A 13,808-nucleotide genomic window follows, 5' to 3' on the forward strand; every position below is an offset into this window, starting at 1 on the left:
TGAAAACAACTCAGATGTTCTTCAATGACTGAACGCTTAAACAAACTGTGGGACATCCATTCTCAGCAATAAAAAGAAACAAACTGTCCATGCACAAAACAAACTGTGATGCAAAATGTTGCATACTCTAAGATTTTATTCATATAACATTCCTGAAATGACAAAACTATGGAAATGAAGAACAGAGGAATGGTTACCGGAGTTAAGGAGGGAAGTAAGTGTGGATAAAAAGGAAAAGTGAGGGATCCTTGTGGTGATAGAAATGTTCTGTATCTTGAGTGTATCAATGCCAATATCTTGGTTGTGATATTGTACTTTAGTTCTATGAGATGTTACACTGGGGGGGGGATGGATAAAGAGCACAGGAAATCTCTCTGTGTCATTTCTTACACCTGCATATAAATCTACAGTTATCTCAAATGAAAGGTTTACTTTTTTAAAAAAGAGGTATAAAAAAAGTCTGAAGAGTGACAGAGACAAAAATTATTACCATGTGTGGCAGAGACCATTAATGTTCATTGTCTCTTTTTACTCTTACTCACAGAAGTCCTATATATTGGGGGCTGCAATATATCAAGTCAATAAAACTTCGTTTCCCAAATTCCTTTTCAAATGGAGATGACCGATGAGTTTTATGCAGAAGTCATTTGGAGGGGCTTCTAGGAAACCTCTTTCAAGTTTGCTGAACACCCTTTCCCCTTCCTCTCTTCTCCTTCTAGATGCCTGGAATATGTACATAACGACAGGAGCTATAGATGCCATTTTGCCACCACAGTAGAATCTAGTACTAAGGATAAAGGAGAGATGGAGCTTAGATGCCAATGGCCATGGAGACACCATCCCAGCCCTGGAACGCCTCTGAGTTTCTCGGTTAAGCCACTGAAATTTGATTTTCCATTACCTGCAGTCAAACCTAATCCTAACTGGTATACCACATAATCTACCACATTTCTCTCTGCTCATCTCCCCCCTGCCCAATCCCAGCCGTCCCCACTCCCCACAGAGGAAAGGTTAGCTTAGGGATTGGTTGTGCTTAAGGGCAACAAGCAAGTCTGCAGAATTGAAAGAACAGACAAAGCCTGGATTTATTTATGGTAGAAAGCTCTTGAGAAACTTAAGAAGAGCAAAACTAATTGCAAAGTTCAAAGTGAGGGAAAACATGTGAGAATAATGAACAATATTTGGTGAAGACCCAGAGAGAAAAAAATTTGAGAAGCTTCTAGGAAAATCTGGGGAGAAAAGATCAATGAAGTTCTGTTGATTAGTTTGCTATGAAGTTACTTCCTTGGGTAACATTTTTAGGGAGATTTTAGTAATGATTTGGATTTTGGAAAATTATTTTTAAAATATCAGAGTGGTGTTTCTTTGATTCTGACAGCATGCTGAGAAGCGCTACCAGACAGCCCAGGTGAATTTAGGTTACTCAAGAGTTGTCTATGTGCCCAGCGTCTCTTGAGCTAGATGCTCAATAATGTAAGTAAAGCTAAGAAGACAGTAGGGTGCTTTTAGGAGGCACAAGCGGAGAATATAACATCTACTCTAGCAAAATTATGATCAACTTTTAAAAAGTAAAAAATAGCTTTTAAAAGGAAAATCAGGGAAGGTTTTTTCTTTTTTCTTTTTAATGCAGAGCTTCAAATCAAGATACAGTGAAGCTGAGAGTTGCACAACACAATCAAATTATGGTTTCTTTCCCCCACTTACTAGTTATATAATTTGAGTAAATTAACCAGTACTCCAAGCCTCAGTTTGCTCATCTGAAAAAGAAAGTAAAAACTACCCCCAAGTTGTACACAAGAGCACGTATTTGGAAATGCCTGGCATACAGATGTGCTTTTCTTAGTTTTTTCCTTTCTAATGGCTCCTGACCTGACTTCTTCTATAGGACGGCCAGCCCGTGGGGAGTTAGCTGAAAGACTAGGGGAATCAGGGATGAGAGAACCATTCTTAACTTCTCAGAAAGGAGGGGAAAGCATTTATATTAGTGCTCTGGAAATACAACACCGTCTTCCCATCTGTCTCTTTTTTCAGGTGAAAAAGAATCTGGAAAAAGCTGGCATGTGGTCTTGCCTGCCCGGAAGAGGAAAGCCAGTCCCTGCACCAAAAAAGAAAAGATCTTGGTTCAGCCAACAACCTAATGTGGGTGCTAGAAAAACACTTCTTCCTCTCCTCAGGGCTTGTGGGCTACCTCTCACCTGGGCAGGTGGTGGTGGTATGTGGCAAAGCATCCACTTTGAGAAACATGTTGATAGATCCATGGACATTCAGAGAATGGAAGCAACTGGAATGTTACAAGAAACATTTACAAGACCAGAGCAATAAAACTGGGTACAGTCTGCGTCATTCTGGAAAACATAGCCAGGGGTGGGCGGAAGGAGAGTGGGCGGTGATCAGGGAGGGTACCAGGACCTTCTAGTATCTGTCAACAAAAAGGCAGGTTACCAGGAATTGGTTTGGGATGTGAGGAGGCCCTGTTGGGTCCTGAGAGCATCCAGCCCAATTCCGCACTCTGGGAAAGCTTGCAGCTGCTCCCTGGCCTCCAGGCGCCATTCGAGGAGTGGGCAACTGGCCCAGTCGTAGGGAGTGCTCAGGACTGGGGCCAGGTGGCCCAGATGCTGTCTCACTGAGGCAGCGAGGACTCAGGGACTTCACACGCCATCTCTGCACTTCTAATTTCTTCTCCGAAAACTGAAGAGGACGGATACGTCTTGAAAGTCTGTGGCTCTGCAGGAAGCCAGCGACTCTTCTGAATTGCAGTTCCCAGAGTAAGGCAGCCAACAGCACTCCTTCCCACCCCTGCCACACTCCTGCCTTTTGAAGGTGTACACGAGGCCACCCAGGTCTGATTCACCCCTGTTCTCAAACTCTGTGGAGAACCATGATGACTGAGATTTGACTGGGTCAAGGTAGAGATTACAACATCCATGAACAGAGACACAGAAGCATTCCTTTCCCTCTGTAGCTTTTGGCTGGTCCAGTCACCTCTTTGGGCCTCAGCCTTTTCGTCCTTTATCATTAATAAAATAAAAACAAAATCTCTGCCTATTTCACAGGCTTGTCCTGAGGATACCATGCAGCTGGTAACTAGGGGGAGCTCTGTAGATGCCCGAGCAATTCTCAGAGCTGGCTGCATGTCAGAGCCCACCCAGGGCCCCGCTCAGACATCCTTACTGACCTGTCACTCTTCTACTGTTACCCCATGGGGGATAGCCAGGGATGAGAACCACTTCTTTCCAACTCTGCATAAACACAGGGGCTGTCATTGCCACTAAAGGTGGAAAATTTAGCCAAACAATTCTTTAATTTATACAATACTAACAACCAGCTCGACCGACTGTTGCATTAATGACCATTTATTTCAATATTATTCGACGTAACATTGAGTGACCCCATTCAGTGCTCTCTTGGATTTCTCTAGCGCTTCAGATTCTTGTGGGAATGAGAAATTAAACAAATAGAGAAAAGAAGAAAATCTTAAACTCATTTCTGTAACGATCTCCTCCAAACCAGTGGTTCCCGAACATCAGTCTTTAACACCAACTATATGCAAACCCCTAGCGATTTGGGTTGAAAGCACGAATTTCCCCAACACCGTAGCAGTGAATCCAAACCCCTGTAGGTGGAGAGTGGGGAGGAACCATGGCTCTGGGCGACTCTGAAGCATGGCCAGGTTGGAGAATCACTGCTCACGCATTCCATTCCAGGACGGGCGCGTCCTGCCAGGAAAGAAGGCCTCCAGGAAGGAAAGTGGGGGTGTGACCTTGAGTCTTCGGCTTCCACTTACCGGGCCTCCATGTTCCCAACTGTGAAACGGGACACCTGCAAATAATGGGCTCTGACATCCCACAGGCTGTTTCCCATCACGAGGGAGTACTGCCCCCATGTCACAACCAGGCCAGGCAGAGGACAGGTTTGTACATTAGCCACCAGAAAACTCAGGTTCCACACTATGGATGCAGGAGGCATTTGCTGACATTTGCTTTCTCCTCCCTCCTGCTTGTCCTTTGTCTCACTCAGGAAGCCTCGATTCTTTCAACGCCCTACAGGACACCCTGCCCCATCTTCATTCCCTCATTAAACAGATACAGACTGAGCCCAGGCTCAGCGCTGAGAACACAACCGAAGCTGTCCCTACACCTGGGAGCTTAGAGTCTAGTTTGGGAGATGGGGGAGGCCCATCAGGCTGTGTCAGGAAAAGCAGAGATTCTATGGGAGCAGCACCACGGGCATAGGACCCGGGATGTTGCTTAGAGAGCCTGCGATGACAGGGTCTCAGAACTTTAGCATCCATTTATGGATCGCTTACCCTGCCAGCTTGACCTCCATATACCCTTGCAGGACCCGCTATCATCATCTCCATTTTATGGTGGAGGAAATGGAGGCTTGGAAATTTAAATTACCTAGAGACCGGCAGCAGCTGAAGAGCGAAGCTGAGGTTCGAACTCAGAAGCATGGAAACCATTGCTCCTTTCTGAATGGCTAAGTGCCCGATGTGCTATATTAAGACCTTGTCTTCCATTTCTGAGCCATTGAAGGATTTTTCATAACTTACTAGGGAAGATGGACCCAGAGGAGAGGTGATGCAGGACCTAAAACCTTCCAGGGAACTCCGGGTCCCCAGTGTGTAGTCAAGAAGAGATGGAAAAATATGCTCCCCGGATGGGACATATCCCCTTATCCCTCTGGACTTCTCATCCCCTAGGAAGGTATAAGATGGAAGAGGGCCAGAGCCAGCCCATCTAATGCCCAGGGCCCAAGACAGAGCCTCTGTTGCCCATACCTAAGAGTAGCAGGCATGGACAGAGCCCTGGACTCAGAAAGGAAGGTTGGAGCTCTAACCTAGCTTAGCTACTATTAGCTATGTGGCCAGGCAAGTGACTTTACTGCTCAATGCCTTACATACAAAACAAGAAGATGCTGCTTTCCTCAGAGAGGGCTACAAAGTTTGCAGTGAAGATTAAAGGATGCATGTGAAGGCCTATTATGTGCTTGTGCTCTTAGGCACTTTGCATCCATTTTTCTCAAATGACAGCCCTCGGCTGTCAGTCCCCTTAGGAACGTCTTCAGCAGAAGACAACCCTGCCCATGGCTATACCCTTGCCAGGCAGCACACATCCAAGAACAGATCCGGGCCTCGCTCTAACGGGCTAGTCACCTCGCCCCAAATTGGGACAGCATTAAAGAGCCGTCTTGCCTTCAGCACTCCCTGTAAAATTGGCTGAGTCTCCACTGAGACTACACAGTGGCTTGGCTTCGCCTGCTCATCCTGGCTTCTTTCTCTTCCCTCCACAGGGATTAGTCCCAAGGCCGCTCCCTAATAAACATTCCTCTCACCACTGTAACCTCCCTCTCAGACTCTGCTTTCTGGGAAACCCAACCTGTGACAGATGAGAGCATGTTTTTATTGCTGTTGCTATTATTTTTTTGTAATTGCAGTGAAATGCACATAACATAAAATTTACCATCTTAACCATTTTTAAGTGCACAGTTCTGTGGTGTTCAGTACATTCACATTGTTGTGCTCATGTCGCCACCATCCATCCTTAGAACCCTTCATCTTGCAAAACTGAAACTCTGTCCCCATGAAACACTAAATTCCCATTCCTCCTTCCTCCCAGCCCCCAGCAACCACCATTCTACTTCCTGACACTATGGATTTGACTACTCCAGGAATCTAACGTAAGTGAAATCATATAGTATTTGTCATTTTGTGGCTGACTTATATCACGTAGAAGAATGACCTCAAGGCTCATCCATGTTGTAGCTAGCATGTGTCAGAATTTCTACGTGTGTGTGTGTGTGTGTGTGTGTGTGTGTGTGTTCCACATTTTGTTTATCCATCCATCCATCAATGGACACTTGAGTTGCTCCCACCTTTTGGCTTCTAGGAATAATGCTGCTATGAACATGGGTGTACCAATATCTGTTTGAGGTCCTGCTTTCAATTATTTTGGGCATACACTGAAAAGAGGTATTGCTGGATCATATGGTAATTCTGTGTGTTTAATTTTTGGAGGAACTGCCATACTGTTTTCCACAACAGTTGTACCATTTTGCATTTCTATCAACAGTGCACAATGTTTCCAATTACTCCACATTTTCACCAGCTCTTGCTTTTTTTTTTTTTAAATAGTAGCCAACCTAATGGCCACTGTTATTTTTCAATGTAGGTTTCCAGGCCCCTCTTAGAGATGCTGTGATTTTTTAAGTGCCCCAGGCAGGTTTGACACACAAATAGGTTTGAGAACCTCAGCTCTGAAACCCAGTTGTCACAGCATCTCTCTCCTGCACAGACCTGATCCGTATTTCCAAGCTGTTAAAGCAAACATCCTAAGAAATGGTGGGGTTGGCCTGGGACCCTGATGTCCAAGGCCCTGGGTTCTTTGTCTCTTTTGAAGTGGCCTACACGTCTTTCCTAGTAAAACAGCAACTTTGAACCAGAGGAGCAGTAAGTTCCCTTTGGCTTTGCCATACTCTGATTCTTAAACTGAGTAAGAGACTTGGCTGGGAACTCATTTAGAAAAACCACTTTTGCTGAGCATGGACAGACACCACACACATAGGGGAACTGGATACAATCTTCCACCTTCTCACTGTTTATCTTCCTTCATCCTGCCTGTACCTCCCCTAGAGACTTCCCTAAGCGTCTCAACCTCACAGTTTTCCCACGACACTTAATAGAAGCTAGGACAGGGGTTTCAGGGCCAAAGATAGCCACCCTGCAGGTATGAAAGGTCAGGGCAGTGAGGCTGCAGCTGTCCCCTCCCCGCCTGGCCTTGCTTTCTTTCAGAGCTGCATGGCCATGCCTGGGCCCAGACAGGAGCCAGCTCCTTAGAATAAAAACCTGGTGGGGGTCTTCCCTTCCCTTCCCTTCGAAAACCCCTGAGTCCGCAATTCTAATGGATTCGCAAAGCTCCTACGAAGGAGGAAGAATGAGATTGGAACAACCCACAGATGCAACTTTCTTACAACGCCCGGAAACCTATTCTACTACAAAAGCCTTCTTCACTCTCCCCATTCCCACTAGTCGACCAAACTACTTTATCACAGTTAGAGCTTCTTTCTTAAGAAAAAAAAAATGTTGGTATTTGTCAGGCACCTGCTGTGGTGCTGACGCTATGCTAGATTCAGGAGGAAGCACTACACACAAGAGTAATGTCATGACATTGATTTATGAATCCTCTAGGTCAAGCACTTTGCCTGGGAAAAACCCTGTGGCCTCTGAGTCCACTGGGCTGTGGTCTGGCCCTGACATTCTAGACCTGCCCCACCAGGACAGGCGGCTGGATGGCTGTGCTTGGTTCCTAGAGAGTTCGATTTCTGTTGTGAAGATTCACAAATACCACTTGAAACAGCATTTCAAGATTCTGCTGGGAGCTCTTTCTAGCTGTGCTCCCAGCTATGGGAAGATCGCACAATGTTGTGTGGCAGATGTGTAAGTAAAGCCCTTATGGACGTGATCCTTACTGGAAAGAGACACTGGAGTGCAGCAGTCACAGCTGGTTGCCTCCTGTCAGCCATTCCTGCATCACTTTCTCACTTGTTGACAGAAGCCTGATTGGGTGAGCATTTGTTTCTTGTTCCTCTTCCCAGCCACAGAGGTTGAATATTGACTATTCTAAGCTGATCATGTAATTCCATTTCCCTTGTCATAGGGCACGTGATACAATACTGGCAAATAACTGGCTTCTAAGAAGTATTTTTATCCATTGAAAGAAATACAAGTTAGGAATTCACCTCTTTCTGATTTTCATTGTTGTTGTATGTGGATGTGATGATTGGCACTGCTGCAGCCCCCATGTGACCATGAGGAGAAAGCCAAGAGAATGCCAGAGTCTTAACTTGGTCAAGCATTGAATTAATCAGCCCTGAAAGAACCCTGCCTATGAACTTGTTAGATGAGACAATAAACCCCATATCTTAAAGCTACCTTTAGCTGGGAATTCTGTTTCTTGCAGCCAGAAGCAATCTAACAGAAAGTAGCCCAACATGCAGCTTTGACCAACGGGGCCAACAGAACACAGGGCAGCATCAGCAGGCTATTAAATACAAATTAGCATTATCCACATTTAGAATAATGAACTACCATATAACCAAGTCTGGCTGCACACAGGATGAAGCCACTGGCCATCCTGTCATATTATGGATGAGGAAACCGAGGGGGGTTATAAGAACAAGACTCTATAGTTCTTTATATTCCACTAATTGTTTTTATATAGACCATCTCACTTAACCTTTATAAAAATTACTATAATTATCCTCATTTTATAGGTATATAAGCTAAAATCAATGGGGATTATTAAGCTATTAATAGCTATATTATGTTTTATAGTGTATAAAGTGCTTTCTGCATCATAATTTGTCTAATTATTACCTTTAAATCTAATCTGTAAGGTACAAATTTTATAAATGAAAAAGTAGGCTAAAAAGGGTCAACTCGCTTGGCCACGCTCCACTCAGCTCCAGGGCTGCTCTTCTATACCAGTGGTTCTCGGCTCTCACGAACAGGCCCTGGACCCACAGTCTCAGCATCACCCAGGAGATTCTCAGAAATGCAAATTGTCTGGTTCCACCCAGACTCCCTGAGTCAGAAAGTCCGGGGTGGATCCCAATAGTCTGTGTTTTACTAAGACTTCCAGGCGATTCTGATACACACACACATTTGAGAAGCATTTGCTGCATGCCACAGCTGGATCTTTCTTCAGTGACTTGTCCAAAGTTCTCTTGCCAGGTTAGCCAGAGGTCTCAACCAAGGGTCAAGTGCTCTTTCGAATACAGAAAATTGAGGTTAAACTAAAAAAAGAATATGGACCCTCCCCAACCATAAAGATTAAAGTCAAGATCACAGCTGTTAAACTAAGACTATAAAATCATGAATCATATGCTAGACTATAAATAAAAGATTGCCCTTCAACCTTGAAGAAAATTATTTTAGGATCAATAAGCAGAGACAATACTATTGTGCATATCACACATCATCACCTAACGGAATCTAGAAACCCAGCTAGCGGGACGGCCAACGCTATACATCCAACCAGAAGAGTTGAAGGCTCTTCTGAAGCTGATATCTGTAATTTGCTGTTGAGAAGAGAGGAGATTATACACATGAATAGCCTAATATGCACCAGACACTTTCCAAATGTGATGTCATCGAAGCTCAAACAATCCTTCCGGGTAGGTGTAATCCTGCAATGTTATCCTTAAAGAGCCTGAGGCTCAGAAAGCTTAAATAAGTCGCCCAAAGTTTGCCTAGCTAATAACTGGTGAAACCACTATTCAAGGAAAGGAATAATTTTCTCCAAATTCTGAATTCCTTTGGCTATTTCACTTTGTTATTGATCATGCTGCATCCGAGAGAAAACCTTTCAGAGCAGGCCCCATCTAACTCCAATGGCCCCTCTTTGCTTCTGTATCCTCACTCTTTCTACCTCATACACCTGCCTCTCATCCCGGAAGTCAGGGCCTGTATCGCCCTGATTTTTGTAACCCTTGAACAGCCTAGCATGGGGCCCTGAACAGAGCAGGTGTCCTTAAATGTTTACTTAAAACATTTTCAGACACTGATGTTGGGGGAAGGACCTGATCGTTGGGGGATGATGGCATTAAAAGGAACAAGCCCTCCCAGCATGACCCCAGTGCCTCCGGCCACTGCTGGACAAATGAACCCTTGGTCTGAGCCAGAGTGAAAACTCTGTTTTGTTTCTGTGGTTGGACTGTATCAGCCCAGCACCTCCTGCAAGCTACAGGGTGGTTGCTCAAGAGATATTGTTGACAGATTGATTTACTGACTAATTTATGTGACATACTTATCCAATGACATAGGTATCTTGGAGGGAGTTCAGAGGAAAACAACCAAGATGATTAAAGGATTGGAAAATGTGCTTTACAGGGAAAGGTTATAGGGACTGGGGTTATTTCTTGGAGCTGAGAAAGCTGCTGAACACTGCGAACATAGTCAATTGCCCTGAAAGAAGCGATGGCTGGTTTAGACGAACTCACTCACATCCCACCTGGGAAAGCCAGGCCCAGAGAGCAGGGGCATCGTACAGCCAGCCAGGGCAGGGCTACGCTTTATGAATGCTGGTCCAGTGGCCTCTTCACAACACCAGATCTTTCTAACCAGCGTGTGCACAAACATACCACCCACACACCATCCACACACACATGCACACACACCTGCAGGCATGCGCACTCACACACACTTACACAAACATACATTGAAGCACCACGGAGCTGAAAATAGCAACCAGTTCTTCTCTCTCCCCCCAGTGTTAGACAAAGAGAGCAGCCCTGTCTGAAGTCACCACAATTGATAAGAGGATTCCTGGATGATGTTTATATATCTAAGAGTGTAAATAGAGGACAAAGTGGGTTGTACTTCTCTGGGGATTGCCCCGAACAGATGTTCTCACTGTCTGAAGTGTGCTCTGGGCTGTGGGAGGGGACCAGGGCTCTCCCAGGGCTGCCTCCATGGCTATGCTGCTGGGAGGCAGTGGCTTTTTTCCCCTTCTCTCTCACGATGGGGTGGATTTCCTCCTACGCGGAGAGAGCCTTCAGTGTAGAGTGAGTCAGCAGTGGGGTATAGAAGGTACAGAACCAAGGCACAGAGACAGTTAGTGGCAATCACATTGGACTTGGCCAAGGGCCTGTCCTCACGGGCTACGTGCCCTCTGCAAATCGCCCACCCCCAAGCCTCGGCCTCTTGTCCAGCCAATCCAAGAGAGGAGGATGGTGCTTGCCTCACCCAGGGATGACGAGAAAAAGAGCAGTGAGGACGGAAGAGGTTTCAGACAGACCCGAGTTTGAATTTGTGGACTTTGAATAACTTAATCTCTGCGCACCCTACTTTCTTCTTTTGTAGAAATGATGCTAACCTTGAAGCCGGTAGGGAAATTTCAATGAAGTCATACCTAGGGACCCCTAACCCCATTCCATGCTCTATATTTGCCCAGGCAATTGATAGCTTTCTCTTAAAGTCTTGATCCTCTGAGAAGCAAACATGTCCCCCAAGCCACCCACATGGCCGATTTTACCCCACAGGAGTGGGGTCCGTTCCCACCCCCACCCCTGCACCCCCGCAACCCTCCACCTCCACCACCACTCCAAGAACTGGAGGAGGGTCCTCAGGAGGGATTTCTCCCTGTCTGGCACCAGTGACTGCATTGTTCACACTCCAGGTCCAGGTGGGAGAACCAGACGGGCTGTAATATTAACATCCCATAAATCAACGAGCAGGAGCCTGAATCTCAGCTGTGCCGTGTTGAAACATGACCTAACACCAAACAGCCTGGCAGGCTGGGGGAAGAGCCCCAATCTTGCATCATCACAAGCATCCTGCTCAAGACATCCCTCCCAGAGTCTCAGGTTGAAACGCCTCCCCATCGGCTGTGACTTCCCAGTGCCAAGACACACCGCCTTCAGGTGGGTGACCCCAGGGACACAGACTCACCGTTCTCCAGGGAGCACAAGAGCATGGCCGGCTCCCTGAGCCCCTGGAGCCCCAGGGGGAACGTGCAGCGGAGGAAAGCCAGGCCACTCTGGATGTCACCTCTCTCCTCGCAGCTGGTTGAACCTCCAGGGGCCACAAGGCTGGCAGCCTTCCTCTGCGTCCTCTGCCCAAGCAGACGGCCCATTTGCACTGAGGCTAGCCACCCGGCAGCTCTCCCAGGATGGGGCTGCATTATAAGAACCCCAAAGAGGATTAGTGGGGGACACCATCTGCAGAGAGTAATTAGCTTAGTGGGTTACCCAGATTGTTCCTGGCCCTCTGCCCAAGGGGACACTCTTCAAGACTGTTAAACACAATCCCGTGGGTTTGCAGGGAGCCCTCCAAGCCCCAGCAGCTCCCACCCACTTCCAGCCACCTGGGTGGGCCACAAGCAGTCTGTGCTGGCAGGGGGTTCCCGGTCCATGGCGGGGGAGGGGTTGTGCTCCATAGAAACACAAGTCCTGAGTAGGGGACAGCAGGGGAAAAGGTGGCTGGCTGGTTGCAATCGCCACGAATAAAGTAGAAAAGGAAATACAATGCCATCGCATGAATCAGGAATTAAGCATATGGAGGCCTGAAAGAACCAGCTGACAAGGAAACCCACCCATCAGCTTTTTTCTATACTGATGCTGAATAGCCAGTTTCCTCCTCAGAGGACTCTCCTTCCTCATTTTAGGCTAAATTGATCATTTGGGCTTTATGTTGGCAACACTTAGGGGGAACTATTGAAGTCGGGAATGATCAAATCTACTATCTGTGGGCAGAAAACTATCCTTTCTTAGAATATTCATGTTTAGGTACAGGGTTGCCTGGAGGCAAGGATAAACTATGTGACCTGAAGCTGGCGGTTTCCTCACTGGGAGTTAATTAGGTGAAAGAGCCACCTGTGGACACAACTGGGACTGAGACTGTATTGTCATCAAGAGGCAAAGACTGAGCCAATGCATGTTGAACATCAATAGGACAGATCAATTCTGCCAACAAAATCACTCAAAGCTTGCTGCTGGCTGCCAGATACGGCAATTCAGTCCAAATGATCAGGTGTGCATGGATGTGGGCTACAGAGTGGAGATCTCTCTGTATGTGAACACTGGGTGTGTTCGTCAGGTTTCCCCAGAGAAACAGAATCAATAGGATATATACAGCTACACAGAGAGAAATTTATGAGGGATTGGCCCAGGCAATTCTACAGACTGAGAAATCCCACAGTCTGCCATCTGCAAGCTGGAGACACAGGAGAACCCGGCGTGTAGTTCCAGTCCCAGCCTGAAGGCCTGAGAACCAGGGAAAGTGATGGTGTAAGTCCTGGTCTGAGTCCGGAGGCCCAAGAACAAGAAGCACCGATGTCTGAGGGCAGGAGAAGATGGAGGCCTCAGTAAATTCACGTTTCCTCCACCTTTGTGTTCTACTGGGCCCCACAACGGATTGGATGATGCCCACCCATATTGGTGGGAGACGTCAGTCTCCCAACTCAAATGCTCGCCTTTTCCAGAAACACCTTCATAAACACCCTCAGAAATAATGTTTCACCAACTATCTGGGCATCCCTTCGCCCAGTTAAAGTGACACCTAAAATTAACCATCACCCTGGGCTTGCCCAAGTTATTTTAATAAATTAGAATAAACATTGTCAAACACCACAGTCATGGGCTGAAATCCAGATTCTTCAGGCAAAGTGCAGGATATGGGCAGCACAAAGAAATTTCAGATGGAATGTGTGGGTTCACGTTTATTGGGTCCCTGCAAGGGCGTACAAGGTATTCGATAAATGCCACTTCATTTGAACATATGAATAAGCACACAAGGACAATCAAACCTCTCACTAACTTTTTCATTTTCCAGAGGAATGTGGGAATCTTTGCAAGTAAAGGGAAAATAAATCGGTTTGTCCACATTTGTGAAACGGAGGGAGTGAACTGGTGGCCTACAGGGGGAGTGACTGTGTATATATATTTTATCAGCCAAAGCAAGACACTTTAGGAAGTGAAACGGGACACAGGATAACAGGAGTAAATGGGACTGCCCCAGGCAATTTTGACCTTGGGGACTACCTTACCTCTAAAAGTGATCATGCGTTAATATCTATGATTCCATGAGTTGTATGGTCAAATAGGCTCTGTCCTCCAGAAAACCTATTTGAATTACTCAAAGCTCTAAAAAAGGTAACTGGAACTTTTGTACTGGACCCTCAGAGTCCTTTATATCAATTAATAAAAGATTCATGACTCAGTGTTTCTGATCAACTTACTATATTCCAGTGCCTCCTTAGCTACTACGGAAAATGCAAAGAAATCTCAGCTAAATTAACATCTACATTGTA

General features: G+C 46.1%; 1 protein-coding gene across 11 annotated transcripts in view; it reads right to left on the minus strand.

Moving 5' to 3' along the window:
- The window catches only part of RP1L1 (RP1 like 1), a 46,659-nt gene extending 35,031 nt beyond the window's left edge, over nucleotides 1-11,628 (minus strand). For all 11 annotated transcript variants that reach the window (XM_019636222.1, XM_019636220.1, XM_019636212.1 and 8 more), the window contains exon 1: nucleotides 11,450-11,628. The gene's annotated coding sequence lies outside the window, so the exon portion shown is untranslated. The remainder of the gene's footprint in view (nucleotides 1-11,449) is intronic.
- Nucleotides 11,629-13,808: the final 2,180 nt, after the last annotated feature.

Source organism: Hipposideros armiger, unplaced genomic scaffold (assembly GCF_001890085.2).
Source record: "Hipposideros armiger isolate ML-2016 unplaced genomic scaffold, ASM189008v1 scaffold_27, whole genome shotgun sequence".
Classification (NCBI taxonomy): Eukaryota; Metazoa; Chordata; class Mammalia; order Chiroptera; family Hipposideridae; genus Hipposideros; species Hipposideros armiger.